The sequence below is a fragment of the Etheostoma spectabile genome, chromosome 20 (assembly GCF_008692095.1).
Source record: "Etheostoma spectabile isolate EspeVRDwgs_2016 chromosome 20, UIUC_Espe_1.0, whole genome shotgun sequence".
NCBI classification, from domain to species: domain Eukaryota; kingdom Metazoa; phylum Chordata; class Actinopteri; order Perciformes; family Percidae; genus Etheostoma; species Etheostoma spectabile.
Window position 1 is genome coordinate 10,537,691 of NC_045752.1, and position 3,875 is coordinate 10,541,565.

The 3,875-nt window shown below is 42.9% G+C and overlaps 1 protein-coding gene and 1 long non-coding RNA gene across 3 annotated transcripts in view; one reads left to right on the forward strand and one right to left on the reverse strand.

Moving 5' to 3' along the window:
• Positions 1 to 3,114, forward strand: part of LOC116669902 (uncharacterized) — an 18,503-nt gene extending 15,389 nt beyond the window's left edge. Inside the window, exon 3 of the long non-coding RNA XR_004326907.1 lies at positions 3,102 to 3,114. This is a non-coding gene — a long non-coding RNA (uncharacterized LOC116669902). The remainder of the gene's footprint in view (positions 1 to 3,101) is intronic.
• Positions 1 to 3,875, reverse strand: part of slc35f4 (solute carrier family 35 member F4) — a 17,860-nt gene that overhangs the window by 8,404 nt on the left and 5,581 nt on the right. The window contains exon 1 of one of the 2 annotated variants that reach the window (XM_032499998.1): positions 1 to 427. This exon is cut by the window's left edge and continues 153 nt beyond it. The exons of the other annotated variant lie outside the window; for it this stretch is intronic. The gene's annotated coding sequence lies outside the window, so the exon portion shown is untranslated. Of the gene's footprint in view, positions 428 to 3,875 lie in introns of those variants that run through there. 2 annotated transcript variants of the gene reach the window in all.

The following is a 3,875-nucleotide window of genomic DNA, read 5'->3' on the forward strand; positions in this document are numbered from 1 at the left end:
GTGTGTGTGTGTGTGTGTGTGTGTGTGTGCACGCGCCCTGGCTGCTGCTGCACACTCAGCAGCTCCTCCTGCTAGCTCCACGCATCCTCAGATTCCAGACTCCTCCGCTTCTTCTTCACGCTCTTGATTGCCCCACTTCCCCAGCTCTCTGTCAAACTCTTCTGTCTTCTTCCCAGCACACCAGTCCTGACTCTCCGTTACTCTCCAGCTTAGCGCTCTCACTGTTTACTGTTACGGGTGCTCTGTCTCTCTCTCTGTCTCTCTCTCTGTCTGACTGACTGACTGGGTAGTGACACAGCTCAGTGGAGATAGCTCAGTGAAAGTGAAGTGGAGACTCTACTGTTACCCTGTCATGCCGTGGTCTAGCGCTGCCACTGTCTCCAAGGGAGACTGAGCTTCAAGTGTGTGTGGCATAGTGCAATCACTCCCTTCATCTCTTTCCATCCTCTCCCTCCTCTTTTCTGTCTCTCTTTCCCCTCCTCTTCTTTTGCTCTACAAATCAGCAGCTTTGTTTGGAAGGTAACCAAGCAGCCCGGACTAATTATGCTGCGTTAGCTGCTGCCCCCTCCTTTTCTTCCTCCTCCTCCCCTCCCCTCACCTCTCTACCTGACCAGGCTCTTCTCGCTCCTTCCCTCCCTGTCTCTCTCTCTCTATACTCTTGTCCTCCATCTTCCAATGACTCTCTCTCTCTTCTTGGCACATCTCCTGCTCTTCACTACTCCTTGAGAGTCAGATTATTAGTAGAGCTCTCTTCTGTTGCTTTCACCACAGCAACATTAATTAATAGAGCTATGGAAAAGACAACTATTAAAGAGACATGATAGTCCCATGCATACATACAAACTCGGCTCATGTTGCTTTTCATTGGACATATCAGCACTTCTCGCACCTGCATGTTTGTCTTTTCTCTAGCAGTAGTAGAAAGGAAGTAACATTTACTCAAATACTGCTCTTCAGTCAAATTTGAAAAGTATGTACATCATGTGGACTATTATCACTGTGTGAGACTTTACAGCGTGACTACAGGGAATGGTACTAAAGTATTTATTTCACCAAATCCATCTGACAGCTGGGAGTAGAAGACTGTACATGCAAAACCTCCATTATGCATCAAATATATAATGCATTGCTAGGTTTCAAACTTGCTAACAGTAGTTAGACCTAGCAGCATCTGGATCACCAACATTAAAGCACTGCTCACTACGTCAGTAACTTGACACTTTGTAATGTAATGTTGCTTGTAGAGCTGCATTACCCACCAACTAGCAAGTGAAGAGGCACTGCTTGAGACGAGTAAACTTAGGGTTCAGTTAGGCCTGCAGTGATACCTTATTTCCCTAGAAGTAACTACAAATCATTTCTACAGTATGTGAAAACAGCAAATGGTTATACAGCTAGATTTGGACAGAAATGCTCTGCTTTATAAGGGAGGAGTGAGGATTCTGCTGGGAAAACTAATAGCTTCTTAATTAACATACTTGACATAACAATCTTAGATAAATCAGCGATACCAAAAAAGAACATGTTGTGGTGGTTGAGTGCAAACAGTGTTGGCATGAATGCATCAGCAAAGTAATAGTGAGAAGTATCACATTATGTTGCCGGCACTGCACCCCTGCATGAATATGATTAGATGTTGCTAGTTAGCCAATAGCCACACAGCTGTGATTGGGCCAGTGATTGTGACGCATGATGGAAACCGCTTAATGCAGGCACGACTTCTGTGCTCTGCCTAACAAATGCTATGCTTCATTACCATCATACACACTTTTTTACTATTATTTAAGTAAAATATTCTGCACTGGACTTTTCCTTTTAACACAGACTAACAGTAAGATTTCAATATGTTGTTTTCATCACTTTTGCACAGTCAAGGGAAAACCTCTCATCGGCAGAAAGTGTGGACCTGAGGAGGGTCAGTCAGGGCCGTGTGCCTCACCCTCAGGACTGTGGTCAGGAGTTTCCATCTCAAGGAAAGCCCTCCGGCCATTCTATCTCCAGCTGTGGTTTATCTGCCTGGAGGTTTAATGGACCTAGATATTGCTTAGGCCTTTATATCAACGACTATAAGTGTCTCCTGTATGCAATCAGACACATGAGGCCTTGCAGTCCGTAATGTCCTCTCACCAATGAAGTCAATACTAGCCAAGCCAAAGACATTAGCACTATGACCTGAAATAGAAAGCACTCAAAAAAAGGAACATTTTGTAAATGCAATGTGTATGTTGGTATGTTAAGAATACTAGATGAGTCACTTTTGCTCAAGGTTTTCTGTCATAATATCAGTATCACCCTAAGCCCTCTCCCTCTCTCTCTCTATCAGCCAAATCTCTGGCACTTTTATAGAGAGCATAGCAGATCGGAGTACTTCTCTGTGCATTCCTCAGTGCTGTGAGAGACAGCCAAGCTATTGTTTGGCTGTTTGGTACAAAAAAAAAAAAATGCAGGGCCATGTTCCAGTAACACAGCCAAGGTGCAAGCCACTTATTTCCCATGGTCAGTCAGTAGGACAGAATGAGTTTAACACTAGTGCATTAAGTGATGTTGTGGGAATGAGGCTTGATTGAAATGTTGGCTCAATGTTTCGTCAGGTGTAATTAGGGAATGAGCTGGGGGCATGAATCACTGAGACGAGGAGGGTTAAACTTATAAATAGCCTTGCTGATGACGAGCCAACAGCTAGACAGGAAGGGGAACAGAAAAAGACCCAGTCAGCAGAGCCCAGGATGCTTATTGCTATCAGATTAAGAGAAATACCTGGAACATTTGTGCTTAGACTGAAAGTGATTGTTCTCTATTGTGTATTTCTCTATTGTTTTTTTTTTAAGATATAGGTACGTTTAGCTTTACATACCACAAGTTCATTGCTAGCTCACAAATTCACTGTTTTGTTTTTCTTCACGCCAGCAGCTGGAAAAATCAGAAGATTATTTATTGAGTCTCTTCTTTGGTTTTCTGTCTCTTCATCCACTATTATTCAACAGCACCACAAACTACTGCTCAAAAATCACAATAAAGTTGAATTAATACCTCTCTAAAACACAAAATGGACATCATGATGATAACATAACTAGGTGTAAATAATCAAACAGGAAACTGAGTGTTGTAACACAATGGTACTGTACTGTTGCATCACAGATCAAAGCACAAAATAGTACAGCATCCTCTCTCTTCACCTCCATAGCAACAGTGGGTCTCCTCTACTGACGCACTATCCCGATTCAGGCTCTTTTGTCATTTAGATCAACCAAATGCTCCTCAGTTTATGGTGCAAGCTCTTTTGTATTTAGCCCTACTCTTCTACTCATCACATCTCACTGGGAACCAGGAGCAAAGGAGGAAGATGAGAGATAAGAGACAAAGGCATGGATGTTATTTGCAGCTGATATTAGCTGTACTGGAGACTGGACACACTGCTCAACTCCTTACTGTTAGTTTCCACTCACTAGACCTCTTACCGTCAACTCAACTCAATGTGGTTACATTGGAAGACGAGGACACCTTGTGGTGAATATGATGGATTGCGTTACAAGTGCATGTACAAGGACATGAGGACAGATATTCCTAAACAAGACTATTTGCTCAAATCATTTACCAATCAATTCAGATGGGTGTCACTTATCCTTAGTGGGGTCTTGTTATGCATATAGTTTCAGTTTGATGTGGTGAGATTTTTATATATCTGTTGCAGAACATTTTACTACCGCTAGTGGAAGTCGGGGCCCCAGGGCAAAAACACCTCCCAAGTAATAGGGTCAACATTTCTCTGTATAGCAGTTACAGAACTGCTGACCTGTACCCATGCCACTGTGATATTGGTCACTGGTTTTAGTGTTGTATGTCAGTAACTACAGTGGCTTGAGAAAGTTTACACA